The sequence below is a fragment of the Rhynchophorus ferrugineus genome, unplaced genomic scaffold, assembly GCF_030347505.1.
Source record: "Rhynchophorus ferrugineus isolate W39M unplaced genomic scaffold, kcgeb_rfMv2 rfM11, whole genome shotgun sequence".
NCBI classification, from domain to species: Eukaryota; Metazoa; Arthropoda; class Insecta; order Coleoptera; family Curculionidae; genus Rhynchophorus; species Rhynchophorus ferrugineus.
Window position 1 is genome coordinate 5,196,302 of NW_027472590.1, and position 12,785 is coordinate 5,209,086.

At 35.0% G+C, this 12,785-nt stretch overlaps 1 pseudogene; it reads right to left on the reverse strand.

Annotated features, from left to right (window-relative positions):
• Positions 1 to 1,284: 1,284 nt before the first annotated feature.
• LOC143205387 (uncharacterized) lies at positions 1,285 to 1,401 on the reverse strand (annotated as a pseudogene).
• Between the last annotated feature and the right edge of the window lie 11,384 nt (positions 1,402 to 12,785).

Below are 12,785 nucleotides of genomic sequence, written 5' to 3' on the forward strand. Positions count from 1 at the left end.
TAATTTTATTCATTTTTAGTTGGGAACGAACTCCATTTCAATATAAATAATTTTTATATTGACTGTCATTAACATAGCACATTTCTTCACTACATAGTATAAAACAAAGTCGCCTTTTCTGTCCCTATATCCCTATGTGCGCTTAAATCTTTAAAACTACGCAACGGATTTTGATGCGGTTTTTTTCAATAGATACAGTAATTCAGGAGGAAGGTTTATATTTATAATACATGCATAATATACTAAGGCAACATTGCTAATTTTAGAGGTTTCTAACGTGATGTCGTAAATTAACCTATTTTTTAGGCTTATTTAGCAATTAGCAAAAACGCTGCCTAACCCTACGAGTTAGATCAAATTAATGTACTACAGTATTGTACACCATAAAAAGGTCTACAAAAAAGTCCCCGATGGTATATGTTTATCTTTTAGGGATAACCCACATTAACCATTTTTATTGTTTACTTTTTGCGTGAGAAAATGGCTTATTTACGAAGCTATTTTAAGCAATACGGCATTAATCCTTATCGAATTAAGTACCTTAAATACAGTGTGCAATTAATATAGATCAATACGGTTCCTTACAGCATGTAAATTAAACAAATATTTTTGGAGATATTACAAATTTAAAATTTGCGTTTAGAAATGTGTAATGTAATAAAAATTGTATGAATTTAGATATTCCAAAGATAGCAGGAAATCTTCATAGTAAGTATAGGGGAATAGGATTTGTTTTACTCCAAATTTAATGCGTACAGGCCAAGGGCAGTAATGAATGAACCAAAAATACTGAATCGATTTTAATCATGTTTTCATTGAGTGACATAGGCATATATATTTTATGCCCGTGCAAAGTCGGAGCGGGCCGCTATGTTTTTATATACAACGTTCATATTTTTTCTGTAGTGTATTTAATTTAGTATCAGCATTGCACCCGTACGAAGCCGGGGCGGGTCGCTAGTATAAGATATATTAAAGATTTTATTTTTCCTGCGGGCTTCCCAGCTGAAGTTAGTAACTCAGTGCAGCATTCCAACATCCTTTCGACATCTATCCTTTTTGGTTTGGGACAACCAGAATTGCCTCGAATGGAAATATAAACTACGGAATATATGCGTGTTGCACTGTTTGATGAAGTTGTTTTCTAGTGACATCGCTCTAATTCGAGGACAGTTTTTTTTCCCGCAGAATTATTTACGAGAAGAGAAGCCTAAACAGTTCTCTCTATCCTATCCTGGAAGATGGTTTTTAACACATTCCTGTGTCGATCTGAATTTGGAGGAGAAAAATGTGGAGAAAGCTTGTCACGATCATGGATATCATCATTGCGCAAGTGGGTCATACTAGTCTCCTCTGTATCGTTCCAAGTTTAGTTAAAGCACAATTTTCAAAGGCACGTACACAAACAGCAAACGTGAAAACTACGTATTTTTATCTAAAATAATCAGATATTTGGGTACAATGTTATTGCAGAGTTTTTATTATTGTTTAGTTAAAACATTTGTCAAATCACCTAAAAAGGTATCGGTCAAAGGCTAGGTATCGGGCCCTTATTTTCACCTCCTGAGCTCCTTATTTTCCAGCACTGTTTCTTTATTCCTATTTATCTTCATACGGGCTGGACCTTTACTTGGCCTACCCAATGTAATATTTAATAAAATAATTGGATACTTTATTGAATGAAAATCTAACACTAAAAAGAGAAAAATAAAATATTTTTAACAGAAATATTGATCCTACTGATAAAACAACATTGTAAATAGATAAATAGGTTTAGGTAGGTATTAAGCTAAATTATGTGTATATAGTAGAATATAAAATATGTGTAGCGGATAGTTTAAATAAGGTTTTTGTCTATTTTTATATAGAACTAGCTGACCCGACAGACTTCGTCCTGTCAAAGAGATTTGTAATGTGGCAGTTTTTGTGCCTACGTATTTTAAAAAATTCTCCTGAACAGAACCATCACCCTGGTGATAGGGCGTTGTGAATAAAAAATAATTAAATAAAACATATATAAGGATTGAAAAGTAAGTAATCGCTTTATTGTTAATCATGTGAATCATAATTATTATTATTATTATCATTGTAGTGCTTTGTGGTATACGATGTTTTTTGTTTGATTACCTGGCGCATAGATAAACAAATCTGATGGTTTTCCAACACGGGAACAGGCAACATACAATTGACCATGTGAGAAACATGGGTTTTCTAGATTAATACCACAAACACTTAATGATTGCCCCTGGGACTTGTTTATAGTCATAGCAAAAGCAAGCCGCACTGGAAACTGTAGTCGTTTAAACTCAAATGGCACATCAGTCGGAATCATTGGGATGCGCGGTATGAGAACATCTTCTCCTTTATACTTTCCTTTGAGTATAGTTGCTTCTATCACATTGTTTAGTAATTTTTTTATCGCTAACCGTGTACCGTTGCAAAGACGCGGTAGGTTGATATTTCGCAACATTATAACCACCGATCCAACCTTTAATTGAAGATTGTGAGGTGGCAATCCTGGCAAATCCAGCGAGTTTAAAAATTCCGGTGGATAGTTGACTACATCATCTTGATTAGTAGCCGAATCAACTGATTTATATATCCTCAATTCGCCTGTAATTTGTTCTTGAATTTTGAAATTTAATTCATTTACATCTATGTTTTTTGCAGCCAGTACAGCTCGTTCGCTCAACCAATCATGGTTTCTGTAATTTTGAGAAACATCTGGAAACACCTTCTGAATAAGTTCATCTTTTGATCGAGTTAACTGACAAAAACTTTGAGGAAAGTTAATGCAGCCAGTCAACATGTCTATAGGAAATTTGCCATTACCAATGTCAATGAGTTGTTTAGAGAATATGTTTCCAGATTTTATGTACACATTTTATACTAAACTATTTTTTTGTGTTAAAAATGTAAGTTTTATTATTATTTAATTTTTAGTAAGCTCCTTATTTACTTTTTAAAGTCGGTTCAATATTTTTGTTAACAATATTTTTGAGGTTTACTGTTAGCGGCTTTTTTCTAAAGCTCTTGATATACACTATAAGACAAAATGAACTCAAGCTTGTTTCTATTATTGCCTCGTAAGTTCTATTAGTTTTTGCGACCATCTTTTAGTCATCTTAAGTGGGATCCGAAATTCTCTGCTACGAAGTGGGAGTACTCGGGCGTTTTTAATTGTTTTCTGTCGTGGTTCCGTCTAAACGACGGCCGACAGAACATTTCGGAATAAAATTAATTCTCCTGGCCGGGACTGCAACGTAAATCTTGTCGCGATGGAAGCTCCATCAGCCTCAAAACACGAAACCGAAAAAGGAGAATTTAATTACGTTAGTTTTCCATTGCGATGGTCGTAAGTCTTTGCCGGGGCTTTGTACGGATGCAATTATAATTGTTGTTTCGCTTAAAATTATCCTCGCGACTCCGTGTTAAGACGTCTACTTAAATCCTTCAAAAAAATAGTTATATAAATATTTTTATGATGAATTAAGTCGAAAAACCAAAGTTCTTATTCAATTATTGGATTAGTATGTCTTGCAGGTGAATCTCAACGACAATAGCGATCTTCTTAAGTTTAAGATTGAGTTTACTTTGCTGATTTTTCATTATAAATGTAAAACTACTCCAAATATAATGAGGCATATAGCAAGTCAGACTTAAAATCACAGAACTCTGTTGCTTAGTCGGATAGTACTCCCGATATCAGTTAGGATTAAAAAGGTTCGTTATCAGTTTATTATCAAGCCTCTTAGGTCCGAAAGAGTGCAGAAGGCGAAAGGGGGTAGATCGATAGAGCAGAAAATTCAAGCGAACTAAACTGAACCACACAAACATTATATAAATGTTGCACTTGCCTTTAGTTCACCTAGTATACTTTAATTTTAATTTATCTGCATTCGTTTTGCTTTTGTATAGAAACAAAATCACTATATTCGAATTCAATTTTTTAGATAATCTTATAATATTGGAAAACTTTTGAATGTACCCAAAACTTCTAGTATTTGTCGGCAGATTACTCTACTGGTAATACATTAGTTACAATGAGAGCTACATATATCATACGGATGTTTAATGTATTGCCTGCTGCTATTTATAAATTCGCTTCTGAATCGGACAATATTTTCTTTCTCATTATATTCCAGTTAAAAAGAGACACAATGCTGTATGATTAGTTCGAACACGTAAATGAATGAGCCTGTTAAAGTTGTCCGTTGGTATGTATGGAAAATTCTTGAAAGCAATAGTGATATGAGGTTGTAACTCTGACCTATAAACTATTGTGACTGTATGATTAACTGTAGTTTTTAGATGTACTATAATGATAAAATAAATTATAGCTAATAACATTCTTGTTGAATTATTTTATTTACAAATACGAGAATTTTTGAATGCATGCATAAGTTTTGATTATTAGTCAACAGATAACACCATTTGTAATGAATTAGTCATAATTATAGGTAATTATTTATCTGTGTGTCTGGATATGTATTTTGAATGCGAAAGACTATTGGTAATTCTCTATAGAACCTACGGTAATCCTCTCACCACACCAAAAGAAAGTAGGTAACTTTTTTAGTTCCAGTTTTGTGTTAATAAATTAAAAACTATTAATTCCACAATTTTATCGCTACATATTTTTGACGTTTTTTCAAACAAGTATGGGAGTATGGTATTAAAGTGGTCCTCCCTTTCACATTATTGGTTAGAATACTGCCACTGAAAATCTCATCATCCTCAATGTTGAAGTTCTTACTGTGACTATCAATTGCTGTCAAACACTAAAACATATTAAGATAATAATGCGCCCATACATACAGCCAAAGTCCATTCTTTGTTTGAAGAGCACCAGAATATTAATTTTAATTTTTTTATTAATCTCTTAAAACTTCAACAATATAGATACTCTCCTAACTTATTCTGAACCCTATCCTAACATATTTTAAATACTATTCTAACTTATACTAGAGATTATTATATCTCACTCTAGGTGTCTGTTAATCCGTTCGTATGGTAGTTTACGTTTGAGCCTACATACTTCACTGTCATCGCGCACATTTAACTGTTTGGCAAGTGCATTGGGATTCACTAACAGTCCTTCAAAGTACTTTGCACTAACACTTTGAGTTATACTCATTTTGGGTTCTAAGGGGATATCTCACTGAATTAGTTTGTTGGAGACGTAATATTGGGCATCAAGGATGACTCGAAACACTTTATTCTGGAACCTCTGGAGGATATCTGTCTTAGATTTGCTAGTAGTACCCCACATTTCAATACTATAGGTCCAAATGAGCCTAAGTATTGACTTATACAACATAACCTTGTTATCTAAGGATAACTTAAATTTACGCCCTATCAGCCAGTACATTTGATTCAGTGCAAGCCCAAGCTGCTTGCGTTTTGTCGCTATATGTTTTTTCCATGTTAATCGTCGATCAAAATGCATTCCCAGATATTTGACGTTGTCTACTAGCGGGAGTTTATAATTATTTATTTTACTGAGGGACAAGATCTTTTGGTTTGGTCTGATACGCTATCTTTTCAACCACAATTCGACTTTGTTAAGATAATGTTTGAGGTTTCTTTTGGCTGATATTGTATCTTTGTATGATAATAAAACCGCTGTATCGTCAACATATATTGCAACGGTAGTGTTTTTGAGGTCGGTAGACCAGCTGTATATAATAGATATAACTGTGGACCAGAGCACTGCCCTGCGGAACACCTGAATATATTGGATGGAGCTCAATACATTCGTCACCTAACACTAGAACATCATCAAATAATTTTATTGACTAACACAATCGCTAAACATCAACATAATTGAATCGTTACGGAGGTTTTAAGAGCAGAGTGTGAAGAGTGGATTTCCATTTTCAACATTATTGAAGTAATTGGCAGATGATCTGGTACAAGAGCGGGATAACATTCCAATGAAGACCATTCATATACTCTACGAATCTATTTAGAACGACTGTGGACTCATCAACTTATTAACTAATAAATATTGTTTGTATATCAGGTGTGTATATTATTGTATCCATTCCATGTAAATGGCATAACAAAAAAAAAACAGAAAACATATACATAGAGATTTCAGAAATTTCTTAAAATATTACTACACCATTAATTCTAACAAAATAGGTTATATTTAGTGTCTGATATCAAGTTTATCTTACTGTATTAAGAGAAAGTTAATTTAATTGATTTCATTTAAACCCTTGCCATATTTTTTTGAATAAATTCGACTCCCACTTGTTCTCCGTTTCTTTTTCTACTTCATCCAATCGAGCAAATTAACGCCATTTTTTTGCGATCGTCCCAGTCTCAGCTTCTTCTTTGTCGCAAAAATAACCATCGGACTACGCAATTACGCTGGGGAACTTTCACGGCTTCTATTGTATCAGCCGCATCTCCATTCACCGAACCAACCCTTTCGAATCGAATTAAAAGATGTCGCCGTCCCGAATTGTACCGGGAAACGGCACAAAAAATAAGAACGTCGATTGCTCTCGATATTGAAAGGTTACTGAGGATGGATCTTTTTGTTTCCTGCGATTAATTATACTTATTAAATCTCTTTTCCTGTGAAGAACTTGGGGGGAAAATGGAAGCGCAACAATCAACAAAAAGCTGAAACATAACAATGGTGTTAACAATTTTTATACAGCCTTTAGTTCTATGTTATGCCATGAAAGCTCTATTTTTAGAGAAGCTTGGTCTTGTTCCATTCAAATAATATTAGGTAAATAAAAATTACACTGATTTTAAAGAACTTTACGCTAAATCGAATGATAGTATAATATTTTTTATAGAACCTGCAATTTTTAAGTTTTGTAACAAAAAATAAATTTTAATAAAAGTGTGAATTTCTTTTTTGATGCCCATCTTCCATCAAATATCCACCAAAACAATAATTCCAAACCAATTAAGATACATGTATGTGTCTTTCACTCCAATGTATGTATTTTATCAATTTTATTTTTGTGTCTGTCTTTTTTTCTGCCAGTTGCTCAGGTTTTTTGTTCGAGAAACTTTAAAACATTCCTTGACATGTTTCAGTTTCAAACATGCACTGAATATGAATGTCAACATAATGATTGCTTTTTGTGGCAGCTCTTTCAATAACCCAGGTGAAATATCATCAATCCTAGGAGTCTTTTTAGGGTTGAGGTTGTTGTCAATTTCTGTGGCAACTTCCATTGGAGAAATCAGATTTACAGCTACATCGGGCTGATAAACAGCATTTGTATCTATTGTAGATTTTATATCATTCGGTTGGAATACGTTAGCTAAATATTCCTCGAATAATTCAGCTGTTTCATCGTTCTGTCGAACCCATTCATTTTGATCATTTTTAATAATCGGTCCTTAATTAAATCTCGGAATTGCTTTCCATAGCGAGTCATCTTTGTCTGCTTGTGGGCTTAATTCACTTACATACTTTTGAAAGAAATTCTGTTTATATTCTTTGGTCTTTTGAAGTGTCTGATTACTAATTATATTAAAGGTAGTTTTGTCTGCAGCATTTCTGGTTCTGTGCCATCCTCTTCTAGCCTTTTCCTTTTTATTTTATCAATTTCATAATTTCAAGGGGCTATTTACATCATATTCTGATTTCTCTCACTCGGGATAGCTTCTATTGTAGCAGACCAAATTTGTTCAACTATATTTCGGGTTTGCTGCCCAAAATCGTCTACACTTTTGAGTATTTCGTTTAAATTATTTTGTTTTTGTATTATAAGTCTAACCGTGTCCCAGTTGGTTCATTTATTAGTTAGATTGGGCTTCTTTACTTTTTTTCAGAATTATCAGCGTCTAATGTTAATAATACTAGTATATGATCAGAAGGTCTAGCACCGTTTTACTGTCGGTGGGTCACTAAGTGAGTTCGAGCCCCGAATGATAATTACAATTTGTAATATTAATTGCTGCGAGTAATCCCTTTCCTTTTCCTGATGTTATTAATTGTAAACTTGGCCCTAATTAAAAAAATAAATCTCTGTATTAATGTTGTTTTATTTTGAAAACTGGTGGACAGTTGCTATATTTATTTCAGCGCCGTTCTCTTAAATGCTAACTGTCGCAACTTATATTTCTTCTTGTTTATTTCATCTTGTTAGAAATGCTGTATATTTTGTTATACAGTTAGAGCTGTTCCATCCCGAGCACATTCGCTAAGGTGTAGTATTTAGTAAGCATCATAACCCCGTATTTTAATGTAATTAAAAAACAGTCTCCGATATAAGAGCTATAACTATGTTATTTGTTCTCCATAATAGTTGCAGTTAGTTCCCGGATTCGCTGATTTAGCCCATTTGCGTTCCAACTTTTTTTTTTGTTCTGGCCTAATAAAAGGCGGCAGAATGCATGACGTATACCTGGTCGCGGAGACTTGCCCTGGAGTCTCCGCCTTGACAAGTGGGACTGGATACTGTCGTATGGGGGCAAAAGTTATGATTGTAGCGACGGGTGAGGTCGCTTCAGCCTGGAAAATGGGGAGGCTACAGGTGACGCGGTGCTAAGCTCCCAGCATGTCGACCAGCTCGCGAACAAGCGCGCTTTCAGAAGGACTTGAGCTGAGTTGTTGTTTGTGGAATGATTAAGATATGTAGTGCTTGATTTCTGGAGTGTCAGTTTCCATATGAATTTGATTACTTCTGACAAACCATGGACCGTTCAATATTTCCCTGAGGAGCTTATTTTGGAAAACTGGAAGCCGTTTCAGCTGGTTGGGTGTAACAGACATGAAGTAGACAGTAGATCCATAGAGGAGTACGGACCGAATTATCATCTTGTAAAATCAGCATTTGATGGAGACGGGAAATCTGCTAGAAGGGCAGATCAGAGAAGATAGCAGGTTTGCTATCTCCGAGCCTTTCTGGATTGCTTTCAGGATTTGGGAATGCCAACGGAACCGTCGGTCGAAGTGGAGACCTACTTATGGAAAATGATTGCCTGGGTTTTCAGAGGGATTATTTGCAAACTCGAGAATTTGAACCACTTGATCAAAATTTACTGAGCAATTTCATTATCTTGACGAAGATTGGCTCGTTAGTGACAGTTCTTTTTTGTCTTTTATTTATCCTACCGATGGAATTTCAGTGTCTTGAGCTATGTCCTGCGAGTTGTTTTAATCGTTGTGCCGCTATCATTTTATTTGTCTTCGTTGTACTTGTTGAGTTTCTTTTGGTATAAAACATGCTCTTTAAAACTGATAGGCTTTTTTCAGGTGTGTGTAATCAATATTTCAATACATTTGCTGAAACATATTATAAAAACGCTAACTGGACTGCCACTCATGGTTATTTAATGAATATTAACTGGGGACGCAAATTAAAACGTACGTATGACATTTTTTTAAAGCACACGAAAAAATTTACATCAATATTAACGTCGTTAATACCGGACAAAGGACGGCCCGGGTGGAAAAAGAGAAACCAGCCGGCAGGAAATAAGCCAGATTCGTGAAAACAAATATCCGAACTCCACGAAACGTTAGTTAATCACATATAAATGGAAAATATCCGGTGTGTTTATGAATATTCTCATTAATACTTGTCGGCATTGTAAATATGTTTCTAACGTTTCGGAATCTAATATAACTTTGGCGCGTCGGCTTCGCGAACGGCCCGTTTCCACATTACATCGCCGTTAAAAAGTTTCGGGGAGCTTTAATTTAACCTGGCTGGAAAGTGTTGATGGGAATGGTGCGATTTTTCGTTGTTTATCATTGATTTTTTTTGCTACGATCTCTTCGGGTAAACAGCCAGTCGCTTTTCAAATATTCCATCCATTTTTTAAATTATTTAAGTGGGTTCTAACTTTTTCATCAATTAATTATTATATTCATTCGCAGAATATCTAGTTAACCTGTTCCAATTGAATAATATAGAATCTACATTAGATACAAATCCTGAAGTGGGAGAAATTTATAACAACTTCAACTTCACCTCGGTTAATCAGAGAGCTGTCAGGAGAAGCTTCTCGAGAATATTTACATTCAAATCATTATTTTAAAAACCTGACAAACTGACAGAACAAGTTGGATATTACAGGTCTATTTCCTATTAAACCACGTATAGATATAATAGATTTCCCAATTCGATTGGGCAATCGACCTAGTGCACAGAATACAAGCAGTTATTGAACAGGCTTTCAAAGGAAAGAAATACTGCCTTGCAGGGATTTTTGGGATTAATCTCAAAATTGGCAAATTCCTACTGTGGTATCCTATCCTATCGAAAGAAAATTTAGTATTCCATGAAGAGGTATTCTCAATACTGAAACCTATTCAGCTGGAGTTCCACAGGGTAGTTTCTTAAAAACTCTCTTGTATTTACTCTATACTGCTGATATCCCAACAACAAAATAAATAGTTCTTGGGATATTTATAACAGAAGAAATGTATCTCTACCTAAGGCTGCAGGAAAAGAACAAGTAACAGATAAGAAGATCTACAAATGAACTAAAGACTGGAAAACACAGCTTACTAGCTCCGAATCTGTCCATGTTAATTGTGCCTTGCGGCTAAATAATAGGACAAGAACCTAATTATATCACTTGGTGGATGCCCTATTCCTCAAGCGATTCCTCGTGTTAAATTGGATACATCATGATAAACAAAAGGTAGAACAGATTAGACTTAAAACTATTGGTTTATCAGCAAGATAAATCACTAAAACATCAAACCAAGTGGTAAACCAACGCATCCACAACAATGTTCAACGAAAAAAACAGTTGAATTAAAAGAGTTTCCGGACACTGCCCCAGGAAAATCAACCATCAAGGATTGGTATGCAAAGTTTAGACGTAATGAAATGAGCACCGAAGACGGTGAACGCAGTGGACGCCCAAAAGAAGTTGTTACCGACGAAAACATTTAAAAAATACTCAAAATGATTTTGAATGACCGTAAATTGAAATTATATGAAAAAGCAGACACTCTAAAGATATTAACTGAATACGTACATCATATCATTCACGAATATTTGGGTATGAGAAACCTCACTTATGACCAAAAACAACGAGGAGTTGATGATTCGGAGCAGTGTTTGAAGATGATCAAGCGTAATAAACCCGAGTTTTTGCGTCGATATGTGACAACGAATGAAACATGGCTCCATCATTTCACTTCAAAGCCCAATCGATAGTCATCCGAGTGGACTGCACATGATGAACCCACTCCAAAGCGTGGGAAACGCAACGGTCGGCTGGCAAGGTTATGGCGTCTGTATTTTGGGATGCGCATGGAATAATTTTCATTGACTACCTTGAAAAAGGAAGGGCCATCAATAGCGACTATTACATAGCGTTATTGGACGACATTTGGAGGATGAATCCGCCGAAAAACGGCCGCATTTGCAGAAAAAGAAATTGCCGCCTCACCAAGACAATGCACCGTGTCACAAATCAGTGAAAACGACGGCAAAAATCGATGAGTCGGGCTTCGAATTGCTTCCTCTTCCACCGTATTCTCCAGATCTGCCCCCCTAACGATTATTTCCTGTTTTGAGATCAAAAAATTGCTCGTTGGGAAGACATTTTCGTCGAATGAAGAGGTGATCGCCGAAACTGAGGCCTATTTTGAAGCAAAGGACAAATCGTACTACAAAAATGGTATCGAAAAGTTGGAGGGTTGTTATAATCAGTGTATTGAGTGTATATTGAAGGGAATTAGGTTGAATAAAAAAACAAATTTTGCAAAAAAATGTGTTTTACGATGGTAGGCCGGGGACTTTTGATGACTGAATGAATTGACCTATTAAAACAGGAAATAAGGTTTCTAAATCACACCAACGTCGAAGTAATACAACTACTGGACAACACGCAGGAAATAAGAAGATTGAAGCGAACCAAAACACACCAACTTGTTCGATGTGTAAGTATATTCTTAATTTTAGCTTAAATAATTTAATTTTATTTTAATTAGAGAAATACATGTTAATATATTAATCCGGTCTACCACAATTGCCAATACGACTTGCCCCAAAACGCTTCCTTTATCAATTTTAGATTTAATTCTATTAACAACAGACTCCAATGTAGCTCTCACCTCTCTCGAGAATGTGCGGGGTTGACTAATAAAAGAAAAATTCAATAAAGACCCTCGAAAACGTACTATTATGGGTAGAATTACTTACAATGATACCAGTACCTATTTAAAATAAAATAAGCGTTTAAAAAAACATAATTTATTCAAAGAAATATATTAAACTACAAATTACATAAATACGGGTATAGTCTCTTATAATTTGGTCACCTACTCTATTTGTGCATGGAATATTACAGTTTTAATACATATCATTGTGTCAGAACGATGTAGTTGATAACATAAGCAAAATTAAACTACAAAAATTATTTTGTCGTTGGTGTGCGTAATCTTGAAAACGGTTAATTAATATTTGCAAAATGTGGTGATGAAATTCTCGAAATGCCGAGAAAAGTCGTCAAAATCTCTCCCGTTTTTTTTAAGCCGAGCGAATTTTTACGTCCCGAGGAAATTAGAACGAAATTTAGTAGTGTAATTTATTCTAATTGCATTCAAAAATAGACGTAATATGTGTTTAGTCACCATAGCGTGATAACTAAAGTTGAATATATCCAGTCGCCATCGACTCGAAAAATAAGTTTCGCCGGCCAAAATCGGAATTAGTTCATTATATTTTTCCACTGTGGTATCTCTCGGTCCTAAACACGCAAACTGGCTACATTCCAGGCGATTGCGATCGACCAATTCCAGTCTGCGTGCCGACTATGCCTCGTTTTCTTTATCCATTAAA